At 34.3% G+C, this 25,464-nt stretch overlaps 1 long non-coding RNA gene across 1 annotated transcript in view; it reads left to right on the plus strand.

Moving 5' to 3' along the window:
* LOC141561117 (uncharacterized) overlaps positions 1-15,554 on the plus strand; it is a 31,870-nt gene extending 16,316 nt beyond the window's left edge. Inside the window, exons 2-4 of the long non-coding RNA XR_012487966.1 lie at positions 6,343-6,484; positions 13,873-14,037; positions 15,147-15,554. This is a non-coding gene — a long non-coding RNA (uncharacterized LOC141561117). The remainder of the gene's footprint in view (positions 1-6,342; positions 6,485-13,872; positions 14,038-15,146) is intronic.
* Positions 15,555-25,464: the final 9,910 nt, after the last annotated feature.

The following is a 25,464-nucleotide window of genomic DNA, read 5'->3' on the forward strand; positions in this document are numbered from 1 at the left end:
GGTTTTATTTATTAATTCAATAGTTTTTTTTACTTTCAATATTATTGATTTCTCCTCTTAATTTTTGTATCTCAAGTTTAATTTTTGGTTGGGGGTTTTTAATTTGGTCTTTTTCTAGCCTTTTAAGTTGCAAGCCCAATTCGTTAATCTTCTCTTTCTCTATTTTCTTCAAATAAGCCTCTAAAGATATAAAATTTCCCCTTATTACTGCTTTAGCTGCATCCCACAGATTTTGGTATGATGTCTCATCATTGTCATTATCTTGGGTGAAATTATTAATTGTTTCTATAATTTGCTGTTTCACCCAGTCATTCTTTAAGATGAGATTATTCAGTTTCCAATTACTTTTTGGTCTATTTATCCCTAATTTTTTACTGAATGTAGCTTTTATTGCATTGTGGTCTGAGAAGAAGGCATTTATTATTTCTGCCTTCCTACATTTAATTTTGAGATCTTTTTATGTCCTAATATATGGTCAATTTTTGTATAGGATCCATGAACTGCTGAGAAGAAAGTATATTCCTTTCTATTGCCATTCAGTTTTCTCCAAAGGTCTATCATACCTAGTTTTTCTAATGTTCTATTTACTTTTTAAATTTCTTTGTTGTTTGTTTTGTGGTTTGATTTGACTAAATCTGAGAGTGCAAGGTTGAGATCTCCCACTATTATAGTTTTACTGTCTATTTCTTCTTGCAACTCTCTTAACTTTTCCTTTAGAAAGTTAGATGCTATACCACTTGGTGCATATATGTTTAGTATCGATATGGCTTCATTATTTATGCTACCTTTCAGCAGGATATAGTTTCCTTCCTTATCTCTTTTAATTAGATCAACTTCTGCTTTTGCTTGATCTGAGATAAGGATAGCTACCCCTGCTTTTTTGGCTTTACCTGAAGCATAATAGATTCTGCTCCAACCTTTTACCTTTACTCTATATGTATCTCCCTGTTTAAGTGTGTTTCCTGCAGACAACATATTGTAGGGTTCTGATTTTTGATCCAGTCTGCTATCTGTCTCCGTTTGATGGGATCGTTCATCCCATTCACATTTACAGTTAAATTTACTAATTCTGTATTTCCTGCCATCATATTATCCCCAGATTATGCTTTTTCCCTTGACCCCCTGAACCCCTTCCCCAATATTTAATTTATAGACCCCCCCTTGTGATGCGCAGCCCTCCCTTTTTTTTTAGTATCCCTCCCCCCTCCCTCCATGTCCCTTCCCTTATTCTCCTTTTCCTTTTCCCTTTTCCTCTTCCCCCTTTTAATGAGGTGAGAGAGAATTCTCTGAAAAACAAATATGACAATTATTTACTCTTTGAGCCTCTTCTGATGAGAGTAAGATTTACACAATGGTTCTCCCCCTCTCTAAATTCCCTCAGATATGGTGTATTTTCTATGCCTCTTCCTGGGATGTAGTTTCCCTCTTTTTATCACTCCCTCCCCTTTTTCTGATACTACCCCCTTCCCTTTACTACACCCCCTCTTTTTTTTCTTTTATATCAGTAAAATCAAATTATCCATGCTTACTTTCTATATACCTACAACAGAGATATAGTTCTCAAGGGTTCTCTGTACCTTTTTCTGTTTCTCTTCAGTCTTGTGGATGTAGATCAAATTTTTTGTTTGTCTGGTTTTTTTCTTAGAAACATATGGAATTCCTCTATTTCATTGAATGACCATCTTCTTCCATGGAAAAAGATGCTAAACTTAGCTGGGTAGGTTATTCTTGGTTGCAATCCTTGATCTTTTGCCTTTCGGAATATCAGGTTCCAGGCCCTTCTATCTTTTAATGTGGAGGCAGCCAGATCTTGTGTGACCCTTATAGTGGCACCTTGGTATTTAAATTGTTTTTTTCTAGCTGCTTGCAGGATTTTCTCCTTTGTGTGGTAATTCTGCAGCTTAGCCACAATATTCCGTGGTGTTCTTTTTTTAGGGTCTATTTCAGAAGGAGATCAATGAATTCTTTCAACATCTACTTTCCCCTCTGTTTGTATTATCTCTGGACAGTTCTCTTTGATAATTTCTTGTAAAATAGAATCTAGGCTCTTTTTTTGGTCATAGTTTTCTGGAAGTCCAATGATCCGCAGATTATCTCTCCTAGATCTATTTTCCAGGTCTATAGATTTTCTCAGTAAGTATTTGACATTATTCTCCAGCTTTTCATTTTTTTTTTTTTTTGTTTTGTTTTGTTTGACTGATTCTTGGGTTCTCAATGAATCATTCATTTCTATTTGTTCCATCCTGACTTTTAAGGAGTTATTTTCTTCATTCACAGTTTTTAGTTCTTTTTATAAATGCCCAATTTCATTTTTAAATGAGTTATTTTGCTCTATTAAATTTTTTTCCATTTCCCTAATTTTTTTTTTTTGAGAATTATTTTCTTTTTCCAATTCAGAAATCCTATTTTCTTGGGACTTTTTTATCTTCTCCAATTCAGAAATCCTACTGTCCTGTGATTTTTTTACCTTTTCTAATTCACTAATTTTGTTTCCCTGCATCTCCTGTGAATTCTTTATTTTTTCCAACTCCAATTTCAGAACGTTGTTATTCTCTATCATAGCTTCTCTTTCCTTTCCCCATTTTTCTTCAAACTCTCTTAACTTTTTAATAGTCTCTTCGAGGAGAGAGTTATGTGATGGGGGGGGTGGTATCGTTCCCCTTTAGGTTGTTATCTGCTGACTCTCTGCTGTTAACTTCCTTGGGGTTGGATACCCGCTCTTTCTCTGTTTAGAAGGAATCTATGTTTTTTTTGGGCTTTTTGCTCATACTTATAAAATCTTTTCGGGTCTGTCCCTGGGATAGGAAATTATTTATTTATTTCTTTATCAGCTTCCTCCCAGACTGGATGGATGCAGAGGCCCCCACTCCTGAGCTAAGAGAGAGCTCTGGGAGAGAGTTCCCCACCCCCTCCCTGTAAGTGCTTCAGAGGTGACTAGCACTGCTGTGCTTTGAGGGCGCTGTGTTTTAGCGGCTTCCCTGAGGTTGAGACTGAACAGTGAAGGCTACTCAAAGTGTAGCCTATGCATCCCAGTGGGGCGTGGATGTCTGCAGCAGGTGACATGAAAAGCCCCTGGCTCAAACTGGAAGTGTCTGCCAGAAACTGCGGTGCCTAGTTCAAAGGTTCCACTTCTCTGGGACTTCCGTTCCACAGCCTCCAGCAGAGCCAGGCACTATGACTTACCGCCCCGCCCACTCTTCAATCTCTTTACTACCCTGAGGTAGTTAAGAGGTAGCCTGCATTGCCTATGTCGGCCACACCCCCAGTGCCAAGATCTGCTGAGTCTGGGATCCGGGAAGATCCAATCTGGTTTTAAATTTTAAAGTTGCTTAGATTTCTCTTCTGAACTGCTGTATTATAAGCAGAGAAGAGCTAACAGCCTGTGCCAGATTCTTTTATCTCAGTGGATTCTCTGATCCGAGAGCCCTCCCCAGAGCGACCGGCGCAGTGTGCCACTACCCCACCTTCTGTGCTGGCCTCTCTTCTTCCTCCCCTGGGAGCTGACCTTTCCTGTTGAAACTCCAGATTCTCTTCAGCTGGTCAGTCGTGCTTCCAGTCCTTGTGGATTCTATCAGTCCAACGCTATTTCTGAGGCTGATTAAATCTAGTTGGTTGTGAGGGAAGAAAGGAGCTTACACAGTTGCGTGTATCTTCTCCGCCATCTTGGCTCCGCCCCCAGTTGAGCTGAATTTTTCTATTCCCTCCTTTCTTGTTATCAATTTACAAAACTGATCTTACCCATCAAAAGAGGGAATCCATCTAGTAAACTTTTTCTCGTGGGACCTCTCTGAAATTGTTGCAGTCTCATGGTCATTTTCTAGAAATAAGAATAATTTGGTGTGTAAACCTTTGAAAATTATTGCATTAGCAACAGCTCACAGCAACCTGTACTTGAGTTGTGAATATTAGACACTCATGTTTATAGTAGAAGCGAATATGGTGATTACTCTGAAGAGCAGTGTATTAGTCTGAATTCCTGGAGTCTCTACTCCATGCTTAGTGAAGTGTTGTAATGAAGCTCTCAGCATCTCATTGATTTCAGTAAACTGATGGCAGATTGGCACCAAATGACCTCTCCAGTTTAATCAAGTATTAACCTCAAGACCTCTTTCCAGGAAATATTTGCCACATCCTGCACCAAAAATAATACAGGATTTGCAAACAGCAAACATTGCTTGTTCATAAAAGAATCAGCTGAACTCTAACTTGATGCTGTTTAAGGCACTTTTTAGAGGCACAAATCAAGCAAGAACAAACAAAGTAAGAAAGGCTAGGGAGATATTTCCTGATCCACATCCATGTTTTCTTCTAAGTTTAGCATAACAAGCCTAGACTAACTTTAAAGCTCTTAGTCAATTCAATAGTGCCCCAAGGGAGAAAAGCCTTATTTTAGAATGAATATTATCAGAAGGTTGTCTCCAATAGTTAGAACAGGCACACTTGATATCTTTCTATATTTGATATACTAACAATTATGTATCTCTATTGAAGATGGCTTAATATCATTAAAAGTAACAGCATTCTTCCCGAGCTCTTCCTGGAAAGATTTATTCCTGAGAAAGAAGACAGACATTTTCAGAAGAGATGTGCTAGGGCAGAGCCCAGGGAGTGGAATAGCATCAATTTATAAGGAAAAGTTAATAATAAGAGATAAGGAAGAACTAAAAAGTAGATGGGACTGAGACTTTGGGCAACAATAAGGGAGCAGAACAAACTATGACGTGCCCTGTCCTTTGACAGAATGTGGATACAATTTTGAGTCAGGAACTCCTTTCATTGACTCTATGAATTCTTGGTCACATATTCAAGGGTACCTGAGGAGGACAACATGAACCTGGATGGAACATTCCTAGGTGGTATTTGGTTGCAAGCCCTTGTTTGGATAATCACATGGCAGGAAATTCAGAAGCAGACAGTAGCTTTGCATTCTGACCCTTACAACTTAATGGGGACTCAGTTTTCTATTAAGGGTCCTTAATAGGATTTCCATATTTTAAATGAACCTGAAGTTTGTAATGGAATAACAAGTTCTGAAATGATTCTCTGTAGAGTTTTTTAAGTGGCAAGTCTAGTATAAGTCTACAGGGAAACTAAGGGCAGATAAGCATGTAGGTATGTGGCACAATCACACCTGAGTCAGGAACTTGTAAAATCCAGATCAGAATTTTTATATTCATAGATTGATCTGAGGCAGAATACTTGAAAGCTTCCAGGTTTCAAGCCTGAGTTATTTATAGGATCCTCAAATATCCTAATACTCAAGGCCCCCTAGAACATTGAAAAAAGTCTCAACAGGTCACAAGTACTGACCAGACAATGCATCCTAAAGTGCACCCACTATGGCCCCAAATACATCATATGAAGTGAGAATTGAAGAGTAGAAACCTGGAAGAATGCTAATCTAAAGCTCTGCTATAGTGACAGGAATGCTCAAGAAACAAATCCAGAAAAAGGACATGCAAAATATGTACTGGAATGAATGACACAATAATTCATGTTTCATTCATTAATAGGCTAGAATTACTTTGAAAATCGAGTCACAGCGTTGGAAGTATGCCAAAGTGTTGTAGAACAAAACAAGAAACCATAGAAGACCTTTGAAACATGTAGAAGAAAATGAAGTAGTATGGAATATGAGTTATACAATACTATTCCAGAAAGAATGTTAGACTAGGATAAATTAAGGACCTTTTCTCCCTTGGAAAAGGAGAAGTAGTGAAATAAAGTTTCTAGAGGCCCAGGGAACAAAAAATTCAGACCGTCAAAAAAAAATTGAGAGAAAATTGAAAAACCACTGGACTATCCACAGAACCATGAGTAGCAATAAAATAGCCTTGACATGTTACTATAAGAAATTATACACATCTTCCTAGGTTTTTCAGAATCAGTGGGAACAGTAGAACAAAAAGAATTTACTGGGAAAAATTTGAAATGCACCAAAAAAAAAAAAAGCTTCTATAAACCTTTTAGCCAATATTCAAAAATTCTGGTTTAAAAATAGCTGTCTATCAATCTGCCTGTATATATTTATTCCTCTCATTGTGCATGTGTATGCATGTAAGTGGACATATGTATAAAATACATCTCTTTGTACACTCACACACATATATGTATATACAGACATATGAATATATGAACACATTTGTTTGTGTCCCTGTATATGTAAAGCTCACCACATTCTAACTCTTTTCACACTATCCTCTGATCTCTAATGGTTTTAAATGAGTGGAAGTACAGTTGCATATTCTTAAGAAGTATTGATCTTATTGACTTGACTTTAGCTTGTCATCTTTGCCTTTTTGATTTTTTTAAGAATCTATTTCTCCTGCTTTCTCTCAACAGATAACAAAGAAAAAATTTTAGATGACAATAAGAAAGAGAAATGGGAAGAGAACGAAGATGAGGAAACAGGAGAAGAAGAGCAAAATAGGAAATTAAAAAAGAAGAAAAGAAACAAAGGAGGAGTTTTGGAAAGAATTGGAAGGTAAGGGAAAAAAAACAATTCATAAATTTGATAAGAATTTAACAAAATGCACTTATTAGAGATAAATAAGCAAAAAGTCTTGCTTAAAAAAGATCTTTATATATTAGTGTGAAAATCACTGTAAGATCTTGAGGGAAGAACTTTAAAACAAAGAATTTATTTTAATATATTTCTTACCAGTTACTTTATTTTGAACCACTTCTCATCAAAACTGAAGAATATATATTTACTAGCATTGCCAGACTCAATCAACATGTCCATTTTTAATCAAGACGGTCATCACTCCTTATGTCTCAGGTTATCTCAGTTTGATTCCTGTAAGGCCTTTTTGAGAAACTTAAGTATTTTTCAATCTCTGCATCACTTTATGTGATAAAGTTACTAGTAGAGAAACCCCAAAAGAGAGGAATAAAGTCTGGTTAGGGAAATAGGTAAGGATAAAAAGAAGGTTATTCTGGAAGAGGATATCATCCCAGCAGGCACAGACTTGCTATGCCAAAGATGGCATGTTGGCTCTTCTTCAAGGATTGCCTTTCAGGAACATAGAAGCCAATCAAGAAGTGGAAGAAAAGAGAACCATTACAAGACAACATTTAATTACTTTAGAATTGAATCGAATTCTCTTAGAATAGAATACTTTACAAATCAAAATGAACAGGAGAATATGGATTCCCCATAAATTTGATGTGTCAGGGAGCACCATGGAGATGTTGGAATTATTTTTGAAGGAAAAATGAGCTTTGCAAAAGAAAAAATGAGAGCTCTGGCAGTCTCAGAGAATAGCAACATGTGGGATTGTGAGACAGTGAAATAGGAAAAAGTAAGAGAAAGTGATTACATTATGAAGTAGGGAGAATAATAAACTTGGCAAGTCAAGCTGGAAATACACATTATTTATATCTTCCAAAGTCCAGTCTTTTAATGTTGGTAGGGGATACTGGAAAGTTTCTGGACACTGCCAAGTCAAAAAAGAGAGACTGTGCCCTGAGAGGCTCATTTTGGGGGAACCCTATAATGTAATATCTAGATAGGGCTCTTAAAAGGCAATATTAAGGACTTAAGTGTTTTTTCACAAAATTTTTCATATGGATACAATCATGCAATTTTCAGTACAGTATCCTCTAAGAATTTATATGTTTTATCATTTGAACTGTCAAACTTGCTTTTTCTGTCATATACTGTGATGTTTCTGGTTGACATTTTGGAAAAATTTCTTGTTCCTGCCAGCAAAAGAAAATGATAATATAATTTCAAAAATTAGGATATAATAAAATCTGGAAATTATAAAGTATCAGAAGCATTATAGATTGCAAAGATTTTTTTTGTCCTGAGGCTTGAATTTCACAGTACTCTTTCACTGTTTGGTTTCCTTCACAATTTCTTTTCTTCTTTTTTTTCCTGAAGAAATGCCAAGCTCTTTTTTCTGTGCTAAAGAATAATGATTACTAAATTGCCAAACCAAGAGGAATAGATTCTAATTATGACTTGAAATTTCATGAATTCTATGGAGTATAGGTGATCACATTGGGAAAGGACTTTTAAAGTAGTTTTTTTTTTTTTTTTAATTCCAACTCATAGTATTTTTCTTCTCCATCTCTAAAATTTGTGCCTGAGATGTACCACACAAGGTGTAATTCATTGGCCACTGCAAAGTCAAGAAAGAGACCCAGTAGTTAAAAGCCTAATTTCAGCAACAAACAAGCATTAAGGAAGTACTTGTAAAGGGTTAGGGACTCTGTAGGGAGCTGTTGCTACAAGAACAAAGTTTGAGAGTCTCCACAGGAAAGAATGAGAAGAACTCATTGAGAAAACTGGGAAAGGACACAAACCATACATTAAATTTTCTAATGTTATTAATCCAATTCACTTCATCCTCCGTCGTTCAGGGAAGAAGAGGCTTGGTGCAAAAGCAACAGGAAACATTGAGAAAAGAAGAAACAATTACACCTGTAAAAGTTTACTGATGTCACACATAGAACAAGTTTTCTATGGCATACAATTTGAGAGGCCTAAAATGTTAGACCTTATGTGGACTCAAGAAGTCCTTTGCTCCAAATCCCACATCTGACATTACCCTTGGCCTTTGTAGTTCAAGCTAATTCCCTAAGATAAAAGTTTACCTTTAGAGTCTTTTTTTCCCTTTTGGACTCTTTCTGATTCTCCTTCCATGGGTTCTGAAATCCAAAGTGAAGAAAGAAGAGCAAAGTTAATATACAATTAAGGAGACCTAGAAAAATCAATTCACATTACTTGTTAGAATTGGATAAATTTACCTGCTGAAAATGTGTATTGACTGACCAAAGGCAGAATATACTCCAAAGCATCACCAACATTGTCCAAATACTTTTCAACAATCACTCACAAATATTTTTGAGCATTAGACTCCGCACAAAATGCACTAAAACAATTTTCCAGCCAAACAGAGCTTAGAAGAACTTAATGGTTGGTCACTCAAGCCTGGGACAGGAGCACAATTGTGGCATTGGCCAAGACAGTACAGCCTCAGCATCAGAAAGTCAGGAGAAGCCTTTGAGTCAACAGCACAAAGGGCAACAATCCAGACTTCTCCAACCTTGGGCAGCAGGGAAGTCCTGGAAAGTCAGCCAGGAAAGTCTGTCACACTTGGGTTTGAGAGGAGCTTCAGCAAACCAGGAGCTTTTAGAGCCACTGAATCAACAGCATCAAAAGCAGTAGCAGCTGTAGCTACAGCAACAAAGGTGACTTCTGCAGGCTCACCCAGATGAGGCACTGAACAACTCATATGAAGGAGAGTACAGGTGTCTCACTGCTAGCAATGAATCAGGGTTCTGTTGCTTTTCACATAGTTAGATGTCAGGTACAGTACTGCCTCACAGTACAGGTCTGTGGGGAGGATTTCAGATAAGAGGTGCACAAACCCCAGAAGCTTGTGATATCAAATCTTTCCCACTGGATTAAGAGTCCTACTTTATCAAAGAGACAAAAATGGAGTGATAGACTGGGAAAATAAGCATACACCAGAAAAAGATCATGAGCATAGAAAAATTATTATGGAGATAATGATCAAAATGCAGTCAGGAAGGTATTATAAAGTCAAAGTATTTATACCCATAGGCTTCAAGCAAGAAGAAGTATTTGTCTCAGGCCATGAGAGAGAGCTCAAAGTAGCTTTTGAACATCAAATAAGAAACATAGAAGAAAAAGTGGGAAGAAAAGAAGAGAGATGCCAGGAGTAACAGAAAAAGATCATGAGGAGAAGAATTCTATTAAAACAAAATTTGGCCAAATTGGAAAATAATTCCTTAAAAATTACAATTGATACATCTAGAGAAAGGACTGTGGGAACTGTGTGGACCACAACATATTATTTTCACTTTTTAAATATTGTTTGCTTACATTTTTTATCTTATTCTTTTTCTTTTTTAATCTGATATTTCTTTTTTCAACACGACAATTGTGGAAATATGTGCACAAGGGTTGTCATGTTTGCCATATATTGGATTACTTCCCACCTAATGGAGGGCATGAAGGGAAGGAAGGGAAAAATTTGGAACACATAGTCTTTATATGAGTGAGTGCTGAAAATTATCGCTGCATCTGTTTTGAAAATAAGAAGCTTTAATAAAAAAGATATATTGTGGGAAATAGAAATGACAAGAAAGAAAATTATGTAGAAATTTTAAGACAGATAATTTTGCTGTAAATATTGAGAGAGTTAGGGAATTATTTTAATCAAAATAACTTTTGGACATTCAACCATTTCTTTTAACAGTTTGCTTGAAATGAGAATGATGCCAAAAAATAGGGATAAAAGAGCTCACAACTTGTTCAATAAGGAACTAAATAATTAATATATATATATATATATATATATATATATATATATATATATATATATTAACCTGAAGCAAACAATTCCTTAAAAAACAGAACAGGTTAAATGTTAAAAAAAATGTGTAAAATTCTGAAAAGTAGAAGATTGTCAAAGCCAAATGGAATATTGAGGGATGCGGGTAGTTTTTTTGATCCAAATACCTGTTTTGGACTCTTTTTTTGGAATACAATTATCCAAGAATACTCTGAAGCTTATATGCTGGACAATGTTATCCATACCCAGAAAAAGAACAGATTATGATTGTATAAAGACACATTCCCTTTTTTATTATTCTTGAGGGTTTGAAGCAGGGAGGAGAACTCTGTAATTTCTTTCTCAACATGGCATTTATAGAAAGGTTTTACATGACTTCACATATATCATACAAAATTCTTTCATTTTTTGGACATGAAAAGAAAATTTCTTTCTCCACAGTAGTGATTTGTTCCATAATTAACTCCCAGTTGGATAACAATGTAAAAATGCCCCAAACAGTTTCTGATCATTGAATCCAATGCACAAATGTGTGTTAAAGACAGAATTCGACAGGTTCAGTGTCATTCTAGCCCCATTTACTGATATTTAAGTAACAGGTACAAATTTTAGTCCCATTTCCAGAAAATAAAGTAACAGGTACAAATTGAGAGGAAGTGAAGATCAGATTCCTTTGACTGTTGGCAAACTGGTAAAAGTGGGAGACCAATGATTTGAAGCCAGGTCCTCTTGAGTGTCCATACTCAGAACTCTTAATTATCTACATTAGGTGAGAACCATTGAAATAGAGAAGAATCACTGGACATATGTAACAGGAAGCTGAGAATAAAAACTTTGGAAAGGTGCTAGCTAAACAGTTTAAACCATGTAGAAACCAAGCAATTTTATTCCCTCCTTTCTTGTTATCAAACTGATCTTACCCATCAAAAGAGGGAATCCATCTAGTAAACTTTTTCTTGTGGGACCTTTCTGAAACTGTTGCAGTCTCATGGTCATTTTCTAGAAATAAGAATAATTTTGTGTGAAAACCTCTGAAAATTATTGCATTAGCAACAGCTCAAAGTAACCTGTACTTGAGTTGTGAATATTAGACACTCATGTTTATAGTAGAAGCATCTGTGGTGATGTATCTGAAGAGCAGTGTATTAGTCTGAATTCCTGGAGTCTCCATTCCATGCTTAGTGAACTGTTGTAATGACGCTCTTAGCATCTCATTGATTTCAGTAAACTGATGGCAGATTGGAACCAAATGACCTCTACAGTTTAATCTAGTATTAACCTCAAGACTTCTCTGCCAAAAATAATATAGGATTTAAGAAAACCAAACATGGCTTGTTCATAAAAGAATCAGCTGAACTTTAACTTGATGCTTTTTAAGGTATTTTTAGAGGCACAAATCAAGCAAGGCCCCACAAAGCAAGAAAGGCTAGGGAGATATTTCTTGATCCACATTCATGCTTTCTCCTAAGCTTAGCTTGACAAGCCTAGACTAACTTTAAAGGTCTTAGTCAATTCAATAGTTCCAAATGGGACAAAAGCCTAATTTTAGAATAAATCTTATCAGAAGGTTGTCTCCAATAGCGAGAACAGGTATTCTATATATCTTTCTACATGTGATATACTAGCAATTATCTATCTCTAATGAAGATGGCTTAATATCATTAAAAGTAACAGCATTCTTCCTGGTGCTCTTCCTGTAAAGATTTATTCCTGAGAGAGAAGAAAGACATTTTCAGAAGAGATGTGGTAGGGCAGAGCCAAGGGAATGGAATAGCATGGATTAATAAGAGCTAATAAGAAGAAATAAGGACAAACTAAAAGGTAGATGGGACTGCGACTCTGGGCAACAATAAGGGAGCAGAACAATCTATGTGTTGCCCTGTCCTCTGACAGAATGTGGATACAATTTTGAGTCAGGAACTCCTTTCATTGACTCTATGAATTCTTGGTCACATATTCAAGGGTACCTGAGGAGGACAACATGCACCTGGATGGAACATTCCTAGGTGGTATTTGGTTGCAAGTCCTTATTTGGATAATCACATGGCAGGAGATTCAGAAGCAGACAGTAGTTTTTGCACTCTGACCCTTAGAGCTTAATGGGGACTCAGTTTTCTATTAAGGGTCTTTAGTAGGATTTCCATATCTTAAATAAACCTGAAGTTTGTAATGGAATAACAAGATCTGAAATGATTCTCTGTAGAGTTTTCTATGTGGCAAGTCTAGTATAAATCTATAGGGAAACTAAGGATAGTTATCATTCAGATATATGGCACACAATCACACCTGGGTCAGTAACTTTTAGAATAGAGATCAGATATTTAATATCCATAGGTTGCTCTGAGGCAGAATACTTGAATGGTTACAGATTTCAAGCCTGAGTTATTTATAGGATCCTCAAATATCCTAATACTCAAGACCCCCTAGAATATTGAAAAAAGTTTTACCAGGTCAAAAGTTCTGACCAGGCAATGCATCCTAAAGTGCACCCACTATACCCCCAAATATATCATATGAAGTGAGAATTGAAGAGTAGAAATCTGGAAGAATGCTAATCTAAAGCTCTGTGATAGTGACAGGAATGCTCAAGAAACAAATCCAGAAAAAGGACATGCAAAATATGTACTGGAATGAATGACACAAGAATTCATGTTTCATTCATTAATAGGCTAGAATTACTTTGAAAATCGAGTCACAGAGATGGAAGTATGTCACAGTGATGTAGAACAAAACAAGAAAGTAAAGAAGACCTTTGAAATATGTAGAAGAAAATGAAGAAGCATGGAATATGAGTTACACAATTCTATTTCAGAAGCAAAGCTAGAATAGCTTAAAATGAGGTTCTTGTGTCCATGGAACAAGGAGAAATATTTAAATAATGTTATATAGCCACAGAGAACAAAAATTTCTGACCCCCTTAAAAAAAACAAAAACAAAAACAAAAGAAAAGAAAAAAAAAACCTTGAGGACAGAATAATTAAAAAACACTGCACTATGCAAAAAATCATGAACTGCAATAAAAAAATTATAGAACTACCTAGGTCTTTCAGAATTAGTTGGGGACACTAGAAATAGAAAGAATTTACTGGGAAAAACTTAAAATACAACAAAAACATAAAAGCTTCTAGAAATATTTTAGCGCATACTCAGAAGATGAGATACCTATCTTGTCTGTCCATCAATACCTGTATCCTGCTAAGTGTGTATGGTTATAAGTGAATATATATATATATGTATATATATATATATATATATATATATATATATATATATATATCTAATACATCTCTTTGAACACACACAAATGAGCATAGGGATATATATGAATACATTTGTGTGTGAGTGGGTGTATATAAATCTCACAACATTCTAATTCCTCTCAAACGATACCCTGATTTCTAATGGCTTTAAATAAATAGAAGTACAACTCCATAATTTTAATATAAAGATCTTAAGAATTTATTCACTAACGTTTAGACTTACATCTTTGACTTTTTATTTTACTTTTTAACAATATATTTCTTCTGCTTTATCTTAACAGATAACAAAGAAAAATGTTTGATGACAATAAGAAAGAGCATGAGGATGAAGAAAGAAAAGAGGAGGAGTAAACAGGGAAATTCAAAAAGGAAGAAAAGAATAGAAAGAAAGAGGAAGTGGTGGAAAGGATTGGAAGACAAGGGAAAGAAAACAATTCACAAATTTGGTAAGAAATTAACAAAATGCACTTATGAGAGATTAATAAGCAAAAAGGCTTGCTTAAGGAAGATCTTTATATGTTAGTAGGAAAATCACTTTAAGATCTTAAAGAACTCAAAAATTATTTACATATATTTCTTTGAATCCAGTTTGTTTTGAACATCTTCTCATTAAAATTATTGATGAATATATATGTACCTGCATTGCTAGACTCAAATCAACATGCCAATTTTCAGTTAAGACTGTCATCTCTCTTAATTTATCAGGTCATCTCAATTTTGTTCCTTTAAGCCCTTTTTGAAAACCTGATCTCTGCATCAGTTACATGTAAAGTCATGTAGTCTTACCAAAATTTGAATCTTCTTTGCTCTCTAGTCTTATGTCGTCTTCTTGGTCCAAATTTGTCATTGTTCCATCATTTTTGTCATTTTCTTCCTCTTTTGTTATATATTCAATTGCTCCCTACATATTTTTGAAAAAGAAAATTTTGTTGCTTCCTTTGACAGTTATTCAAATTTATATTTTCTACTTATTTTTACAATTGAGAATTTGAAGTTTACAATAAACAACCCATCTCTGTACTACTGAATAATTAAAAAACACTGCACTATGCAAAAAATCATGAACTGCAATAAAAAAATTATAGAACTACCTAGGTCTTTCAGAATTAGTTGGGGACACTAGAAATAGAAAGAATTTACTGGGAAAAACTTAAAATACAACAAAAACATAAAAGCTTCTAGAAATATTTTAGAAGATGTCATACCTATCTTGTCTGTCCATCAATCTATATTCCAGTATCCTGATAAGTGTGTATAGTTTTAAGTGAATATATATATATATATAATATATATAATACATCTCTTTGAACACACACAAATGAACATAGGGATATAGATGAATACATTTGTGTGTGAGTGGGTGTATATAAATCTCACAACATTCTAATTCCTCTCAAACGATACCCTGATTTCTAATGGCTTTAAATAAGTGGAAGTACAATTCCATAATTTTAATATAAAGATCTTAAGAATTTATTCACTAAAGTTTAGACTGACATCTTTGACTTTTTATTTGACTTTTTAAGAACGTATTTCTTCTGCTTTATCTTAACAGATAACAAAGAAAAAATGTTTGATGACAATAAGAAAGAGCACGAAGATGAGGAAAGAAGAGAGGAGGAGTAAAAAGGGAAATTCCAAAAGGAAGAAAAGAAAAGAAAGAAAGAGGAAGTGGTGGAAAGGATTGGAAGACAAGGGAAAGAAAACAATTCACAAATTTGGTAAGAAATTAACAAAATGCACTTATGAGAGATTAATAAGCAAAAAGGCTTGCTTAAGGAAGATCTTTATATATTAGTATGAAAATCACTTTAAGATCTTAAGGGAAGAACTCAAAAATTATTTTTAAAAGATATTTCTTTGAATCCAGTTTGTTTTGAACATCTTCTCGTTAAAATTGTTGATGAATATATATGTACCTGCATTGCTAGACTCAAATCAACATGCCAATTTTGAATTAAGACTGTCATCACTCTTAATTTATCACGTCATCTCAATTTTGTTCTTTTAAGCCCCTTTTGAGAAATCTGATCTCTGCATCAGTTACATGTAAAGTCATGTAGTCTTACCAAAATTTGAATCTTCTTTGCTCTCTAGTCTTATGTCGTCTTCTTGGTCCAAATTTCTCATTGTTCCATCATTTTTGTCATTTTCTTCCTCTTTTGTTATATTTTCAATTGCTCCCTACATATTTTTGAAAAAAGAAAATTTGTTGCTTACTTTAACAGTTATTCCAATTTATATTTTCTACTTATTTTTACAATTGAGAATTTGAAGTTTACAATAAACAACCCATCTCTGTACTACCTGCTCTTCAAGGACCACCCTAACATTTCATTTAAGAAAGATCTGTTTACATTCAAATTGTCTCTCTAGTTTTTATGAGCTTGAGAGAGCTTGAAAGACATAGCAACTCTCCCTTTTCAGGAACATAGAAACCAATCAGGAAGTGGAAGGAAAGAAAACAATTAAAAATAAAAATTATTTACTTTAGAATTGAATATATATTTTTTAGGATAGAATACCTTTACAATTCAAAATGAACATGAGAATATGACTTCCCCTTAGTGGGATATTTCAGGGAACAATTATGGAGATGTTGGAATTATTTTTTTTTCTTATAGCTTTTTATTTACAAGATGTATACATGGGTAATTTTTCAGCATTGACCCTCGCAAAACCACCTGTTCCAACTTTTTCCTCCTTCCCCCATCCCCCTTCCATAGATGGCAGGTAGAGCAATACATTTTAAATATATTAAAGTACATGTTAAATACAATATATGCATACATATCTATATAGTTGATTTGCTGCACAAGAAAAAAAATGACTTAGAAATGAGGTAAAAAAAATAACCTGAAAAGGAAATCAAAAATGCAAGCAGACAAAAAGAGAAGGAGTGGAAATGGTATGTTGTGGTTCATATTCATTTCCCATAGTGCTTTCGCTGGGTGTAGCTAGTTCTCTTCATTATTAAAAAAATGGAACTGATTTGGTTAATCTCATTGTTGAAGAGAGCCATGTCCATTAGAATTGATCATCAAATAGTATTGTTGAAGTATATAATGAACTCCTGATTTTGTTCATTTCACTCAACATCAGTTCATGTAAGTCTCTCCAGGCTTTTCTGAAAGCATCTTTCTCGTCCTTTCTTACAGAATAATAGTATTCCATAACATTAATACACCACAACTTATTCAGCCATTCTCCAATTGATGGGCATCCATTCAATTTCCAGTTTCTAGCCCCTCCAAAAAGGGCCGATACAAACATTTTTTTTGCACATACAGGTCCTTTTCCCTTCTTTAAAATTGGTTTGGGATATATGCCCAGTAGTAAAACTACTGGATCAAAGAGTACATACAGTTTGATAACTTTTTGAGCTTAGTTAAAAATTGCTCTCCAGGATGGTTGGATGCATTCACAATTCCACCAACAAGGTATCAGTGTCCCAGTTTTCCCACATCTCCTCCAACATTCAGCATTATCTTTTCCTAGCCAATCTGAGATGTGTGTCATGGGATCTCAGAGTTGTCTTAATTTACATTTCTCTAATGAATACTGATTTGGAGCATCTTTTCATATGGCTAGAAACAGTTTCTATTTCTTTTTCTAAGAATTGTCTGTTCATATCCTTCGACCATTTATCAACTGGAGAATGGCTTGATTTCTTATAAATTAGAGTCAATTCTCTCTGTATTTTGGAAATGAGGCCTTTATCAGGAACTTTGACTATAAAAATATTTTCCCAATTTATTTGTTCCCTTCTAATTTTATCTGCATTACTTTTGTTTGTACAAAACTAATTTTTAATTTGATATAATCAAAATTTTCTATTTTGTGATCAATAATGATCTTTAGTTGTTCTTTGGTCACAAAATACTTCCTTCTTTACATGTCTGAGAGGTAAACTATTCTATGTTCTTCTAATTTATTTATAATCTCCTTTATGCCTAGGTCATGAACCTGTTTTGACCTTATCTTGGTGGTTAGTGTTAAGTGTGGGTCAATGCTTAGTTTCTGCCATACTATTTCCGATTTTCCCAGCAGTTCTTGTCAAACAGTGAATTCTTATTTGGGTCTTTGGGTTTGTCAAACACTACATCATTAAAGTTATTGACTATTTTTTCATCTGAAGCTAACCTATTCCACTGATCAACTAGTCTATTTCTTAGCCAATACCAAGTGGCTTTGGTGACTGCTGCTTTATAATATAGTTTTAGATTTGGTATAGCTAGGCTACCTTTATTTGATTTTTTTTTCATTAGTTCCCTTGAATGTCTTGACATTTTGTTCTTCCAGATGTATATTGTTATTTTTTCTAAGTCATTAAAATAATTTTTTGGGGAATCTGATTTGTATAGCATTAAATAAATAGATTAGTTTAGATAGTATTGCAATATAATATTCTCTCAAGCTATCCAATAGCACTTAATATTTTCCCAATTGGTTAGATCTATCTTTATTTGTGTGGGAAGTGTTTTGTAGTTTTTCTCATATAGTTCCTGACTTTCCCTTGGCAGATAGATTCCCAAATATTTTATACTATCAGCAGTTACTTTAAATGGAATTTCTCTTTGTATCGCTAACTGCTGGATTTTGTTAGTGATATATAAGAATGCTGATGATGTATGTGAATTTATTTTGTATCATGCAACTTTGCTAAAGTTGTGGATTATTCCTAATACCTTTTTAGTAGAATCTCTGGCGGTCTCCAAGTATGCCATCATATCATCTGCAAAGAGTCATAATTTGGTTTCCTCATATCCTACTCCAATTCCTGTAATCTCTTAACTTTTATTGCCAAAGCTAGAAATTCTAATACAATATTGAATAGTAATGGTGAAAGTAGGCAACCTTGTTTTACTCCTGATCTTATTGGGAATGGTTCCAGTTTATCCCCAATACATATGATGCTTTCTGATGGTTTTAAATAGATGCTACTGACTATTTTAAGGAAAAGTCCATTTATTCCTATACTCTCAAGTGTTGGATGTTGGATTTTGTCAAATGCTTTTTCTGCATCTATTGAGATGATCATATGGTTTTTGTTAATTTGGTTATTGATATAGTCAATTATGATAATAGTTTTCCTAATATTCAACCAGCCCAGCATTCCTGGTATAAATCCTACTTGGTCGTGGTGTATTATCCTGGGGATGATTTTCTGTAAAGTTTTTGCTAACATTTTATTTAGGATTTTTGCATTAATATTCATGAGGGAGATTGGATTATAATTTTCTCTGTTTTGAACCTAACTGGTTTAGGCATCAGTACCATATCTGAGCCAAATCAGTTCCAAGAGAGCAGTAATGAACTGCACCAGCTACACTCAGTGAAAGAACTCTGGGAGTTAATTATGAACCATTACATAGAATTCCCAATCCCTATATATTTTTGTCTTCCTACGTTTTTGACTTCCTTTACAGGCTAATCATATACTGTTACAAAGTCCAATTCTTTTTGTACAGCAAAATAACTGGACATGTATATATATATATATATATATATATATATATATATATATATATAAAACATGTGTTTTACTTATACTTTCACATATTTAACATGTATTAGTTAACTGTCATCTGGGGGAAGGGGTGAGGGGAAGGAGGAGAAAAGTTGAAATAAGAGGTTTTGCAATTGTCATTGCTGGAAAATTACCTATGCATAAATTTTTTGTAAAAACAACAACAACAACAAAAAACATTAAACATTAAAAAAACAATTAAAAAAATTGCATGACCCAATACAAAGTGAAGGGAAGAAAACCAAAACATCATATATATTAATAGCAACATTGTACAGTATTCAACTATGAAGGATTTAGCAATTCTCAGCAATACAGTAAACCAAAGCAGTTTCAAAGGAACCATGATGGAAAATGCCATGCACTTACAGAGAAAGGATTGGTGGAATTAAAACCAAATCAAAGGACACTATATTTCCCTTAATTTTTCTTTTTTTTAAGTCAATATTTTCTTTCAGAACAAAACCAATATGGAAAGATGTTCTATATAGCTATACTTGTATAACTAATACCTCTTGTTTAGTATTGCAGAAAGAAGGGCGAAAGAGAAAATTTGGAAGTAAAACGTTTGAAAATAAGACTTTTTAAAAATTCTAAGTTTAAAATTGTTTTTACATATAATTTTACATATAATTTACATATAATTTACATCATCCACAAAAAAGCAAAGAACCCATGAATCAAATCTGCTCACCTCTGAATATGTTTCTATGAATGTACGGTATTTTTCAGCTCTGTGTTGCCCTTTCCAGCTTTTCCTGTTGAATCTCATTTTTTCTGCATAACAAAAGCAACAGTGTATCTTTTAAGTGGGGATTGTTTTGACTTTTGTATTAAGCATTTTGGCTTCTATCTCATCAGTCCTCCTGATAGATGAATACTGCATCTTGTATTACATTTATTGACATCTAAATGTCAAGTGCTTATCAGTCATTCTTTTGTGTGTCATTTTGGATATTTTGCTCCTTTATCACTATCTGTATCCTATTTCCTTTGAATTGAATGCATCTCTATTCATTATGGGTAGCTTCTGAACTAATCTAAAATATTACATTCTGGTTTTACTTTTTCTAATCAAAACAATGCAGATATATTTCTACATTTTCTTCATATTGATCAATTTTAATTTCTAGTATGTCATCTAGAATTTTTTCAGATGCTCTCAACTTGTCAAGTAACCTAGTTCTCTCCAGGTTTTGAACAAAGGAGCACTAGTAGAAATTTTATTAGAGCATAATTTCCTTTTTTACTTGTTTCCATAGTACACACCAGCTGGTATATTCCCAATAAAGTCATGTCAGGGAGATAAATGGTATCCAGTGTTACTTGTGGAAGTTCTCCAGGATACTGCCATTTTGTTAAATTAAAAAATTGCACAGTTCAGAAATATCATTAATCGTAAATCAATATACCTGAACTCAACAGTTTTGCCAAGCAGTTTCTCGTAGAGATATAAAAGCCTGTTGATATTTGAGATTCGGGAATGGACTCCATGGTTTTGTCAGCATTGTTGTTTTCATTACAAGGGTCCATTAGTGTGATGTTTGGCTCATTAAGACTATGTTCTTCTCTTTCCATATGAATTTCCACTTCTGATACTGCCCGGCTTTCCTGAAACAAAATATGATTTTTCAGAGAAGACAGATAAGAATAGAAAAAAAAAAAGAGGAGAGGGAGAGGGAGAGGGAGAAGGAGAAGGAAAGGGAGAGGGAGAGGGAGAGGGAGAGGGAATTCCAATCAAAAAAGAGGTGGGAGAAGAAACTCCTCCCCTTCCCTATTTGGTACAGGTGTAAGCTTCAAAGAAATAAAATTTTATGCATATTTTTATACTTAATTATATTTTACATTTATATCCTAATTTTATTTATATTTGTCCAAAGCATTGACTGTCATAACTGTATTCAATTTCTGATTCTTTTCTATTATAGTTTTCAATTATTATTACTTAAATTGCATGTGTGTGTGTGTGTGTCTGTGTGTCTGTGTGTCTGTGTGTGTCTGTGTGTGAGGGTGTTTCTTGGTGGGAAAAAGAACACTAAGCAAATTTGTGGTGAAATCGAGACAAAACCCAGGCATAAAATTTTTAATTTCTTATAAAATAAAATTATTTTCAAAGCCTATACAGGGAGAGCAGGGGAAAAGGCATTGATGCAAGATATGTTACAATGCAAGAAGTTACATAATTTGAGAACTGATATGATGATATATAAGTGTACTGAGGGAAAGTGACAAGGCAGAAATTACTCTGAGTACAGAGAGCTCAGTGATTAAACATCATGAAGTGTCCTCAATAGAAAGAACAAAGAGAAAGAACAAAGTGTAGTGAAAAGAAGGTTTTGGAGAAAAATCATTGCAATGTGTAGGGAATCGGAATGCATATTGATTGAATGATGGAATAGTTGGTTGATTTAGCCTGAAACTCAAGAAAATGTTTTAGCTAAGTTATGTAGATCTGGGAATCTTTTGCGCAGAGAGATTTACCCCAAAATAGCTCATGAGATCAGGAATAGAGCATGGCACTGAATGCTAGATGACTCTCTATCTCATTCATTGAATGGTAGATAAAAGATGATCCAACACAGAAATGAAATGTCTACAACTAGGCAGAAATGTCAGCAGGAAGGGGAAATATTAAGAAAAGTGGGGATGAATAGAATCTGATGTGAGATGAGAATTCAAAAGTAGGGGAGAAGCAAGGCACTACAAAGTGGAGAAAAAGCTATAAGATTTGCAATTAAATGGTTGTTGAAGTTTTTCATTGGAACAGGGCATACTATATTCACATGGCAAGTTATAGTCAAAAACAGTTTTCATCAATACTCTTTAGTCATAATGAGAGAAGGAAAAGAGGAGAAGAAAAAAAAAAGAAAAGAAAGGCATATGAATGGAACAGACTGGCCAGCCACGATCTGAGAACTAATACTTCTATTATGCAAGCCAAACAAGAGATAGAGGACATAATTTCTCGAATATAGAGAGAAATGAATTAGATTTATAAGGATAAGAGTCATTTCCAAAATGATTAATATTCAATGGTTATAAACCAACACTTTCCAAATGAATTAAAAGTCATGCATAATGAAGAAAAAAGATAAGAAAAATATTTCGGATAAATGTTGGAACAATGTGGGAAAATTGTGACAAGAACACACAGTTGGTGAAGAAATTAAAATATATTGGAAATCAATTTCAAGCAATGTCTAAAGGAATAGAAACCTACATCCCCTTTAAACTAGCAATAACAGTACTAAGTCTATCTCCTAAAGAGATTTTTTACACAGGGAAAAAGGACATATTTGCAAGAAAATATCTGAAGATGTTCTGTTTGTGGAGGTGCAGAATTAGTAATTGAGGTGATAACAATGGAGAATGGTGGAACCCATTGTACTATGTAATTTTGATGGATGATACTAGCGTGCTATAGGAAATGAGCAGATTCATTTCTGAAAATAACATGGATAGAATTATATAAATTGAATTAAAGTGTAGTGAGCAGAATAGAATACATCATAAACAATAACAAGAACATTGTATAATGTTCACGTATGAATTACTTAGTAATTCTCTGCAAAGCCTAGGAATTTCCAAAGGACCCATGATGAAAAATGCTAAGCAAATGTAGAGAAAGAACAGGTCGCCTTTAAAGACAGTTGGAAGCGTGCTATTTTTCACTTTATTTGTTGCCTCATATTTTCTTTCACAAGATGAACTATAGGGGAATATATATATATATATATATATATATATATATATATATATATATATGGATGAACATGTTAACTAATGCACACTTACTATCCCAAGAAGGGGAGATGGGAGAGAGAATGAAAATTTGGAACTCAAAATCGAAAAGAAAAAAAAGTTTAAAATATTTTTACATGTAATATGGAAAAATAAACATTGAAAAAAGAAAATCACCCATGAATCTGGCCCCCTCACCATTGTATTAATGTCTTTAATTACTTTTGTGGTGATTAAAATTATCCCACCTGCAATATGAGAAACTGAGGTCTGAGCCAATTGCATTTTATTAAACCACCAATGAGTCCTCTCAAATGAAGTGGACCTCAGGTCTTCCTCACAATCAGATATTTCCTCCCTTCCAGTACCCTCTTTTTATAGGCTAAATGTCCAGTCATTCCAGAAAAGCTCTGCCAAATATAGAATAATTCCACAACATAAGCGATATGTCAACAAAGTCACAAATTAGAGGAAGCAAGGAATATCTCCTCCACATAAGATGGACAGTCTTGAATTTGTTCAGGAGAAAATTTCACAACTCATCATAGGCAGTGACTTAAGTGATCACAAGATCTGCTCCTAATCAACAACAGATTGGCCTGAAGATGTAAAGATATTCTGAGTACTTTCCAAGTAGTTAAAATCTCTACCATGCTGGGCTTGGTCACAACAAGAAAATATAAGAGTGGAGGGCTTTAGCTAACTTCCTAGACTTTAGCAAGTGAATATAGAATTTGCAGCTAACAGTTTTGGGGCCTTATATACAGAATTTTGATAAAATTTTACCTAATTGATAAATATTGATGGGAATGGAGTAGGGGTCCAAAATGAATAATTTCTCTCAGTCTGAAGTTTTCCTCAACCGTCTTTCCAAGGAGTCTCTTTTCCAAAAGAGTTTATCATTTGATAGAGTTTATTATTTGATTTTCTCTAGATAAAGAAAGCAAGAGTGTGTTTTCAGTGGGGATTGTTCCAACTGGGGTACCAAGAGTATTATCTCACCTGGAGAAAATTTGCTTTCTTTCTGTCCTTTCTGTCCAAGAATTTGGCTTATCTGGGGAATGAAGAAATAGCTAGTCGAAGCTAGCCTTTCTAACTGATATACCCGTGAGATCGCATTTGTCTCCTTTCTTTTTCGCAAACTTGGTGTAACATGAAGACACTGATTTCAAATGGTAGTGAGAAAAAGAAGGTGGTCTTCTTAAGGGAAGCCTTTCTCGAATTTTGGAAAGTTCATAATGCTTTTAGACTGATTCTTGGTGAAGTTCAAAAGAATCTCCTCAGAAGACTCTGGTCAATCCTCTTTTCCTTTAATGTATTTACCACAACACATTCCACTTCTCGAAACATCTGTTTGGCCTCCAGACCAAAAGAATGAGGGCCTTTAGATGAACAAAAGGGGGAAATGATTAGACAAGTCTAGCATCCTTGGTGGATTATCCATTATGTTCAGTCTAATGTAGGGCAGCACCTCTTCAATATCAAAACTTTTACCTCTTACTTTCTCTCTAATTCCTACCTCCTGCTGTTCTTCATCTGACTCTACCTTCCTATCATCCAAAGGCACCCAAAACAGTTTTCTGCACCTTTACCAATTCCTAATCAAACTCATTCAGATTCCTTTTCACTGTAGTGGTTCAAAAAAGAAAAAAAAAAGGCAGCAAGATACAAAAGACTGGTTTGCCATCCTATGTGATTATTCTCAGGGATTTTGTTTTTTTGTTTTTGTTTTTTATTTCTATGTCTCTCTTTGTGTGTATATTTATTTGTAATATAAACCCATACATTGTTGAGGATTGGTTGATGGTACTAGGGATGATTAGTTAAGGTAAATAAAGACTTTGGTCAAGAGGAGGGATTGTAATTGTGGTGTTCCATTTTCTAATGAGTTATCACTTTGAAAAAGAATCATGTTGGTGGTGGATGATTGCCCTTTTGTTGTGATCTTCACACAGACAATAAACTGTTTCATGTCAATGCATATTAAACATGGGGTTACTGTCATCTCTGAGTCAGATTGAATGGGTTTTTAAGTCCGTGACAATGATCACATTCTATGATTCAGAATTCAGAAGTCTCCTTAGAATTATTTACCTTAATGAAATTAAGAGGGCTCTGAGCAAGGGCAAGATTGAGTCCAGCCACAATTTGAGAGAGATTTAAAACCCAGAACAGATTTTGGATTCACTCATTTCCTACACTTTATGCAGTTTTTTACACTCATTTGCTCTTTGATTGAAAAGAAGTTAATTAACCCTTTTCTTTCTCAAATTTCATCATTTTTCTCAGAGAGTTCATGATGATGATCCTATCTAGTTTCCTGACTTGGGAAAATTAACTTAAGGACAAACAAAAGGTTATTGAGGAAGACAGACCCAAACACACTGACTCTCCACACAACAATCACAACTAAACTATCTTCTTTTCCTTGCCTATTAGTTTCTCAAAACCAAAGATTACTTTTAAAAGTTTCCGATTTTTTTTCCTTTTTTCCTTTTTTTAAAATTTTTTTATTATATATATATATATTTTTATAATATTATCCCTTGTATTCATTTTTCCAAATTACCCCCCCCTCCCTCTATTCCCTCCCCCCGATAAC

Source organism: Sminthopsis crassicaudata, chromosome 3, assembly GCF_048593235.1.
Source record: "Sminthopsis crassicaudata isolate SCR6 chromosome 3, ASM4859323v1, whole genome shotgun sequence".
In the NCBI taxonomy this organism is placed as follows: Eukaryota; Metazoa; Chordata; class Mammalia; order Dasyuromorphia; family Dasyuridae; genus Sminthopsis; species Sminthopsis crassicaudata.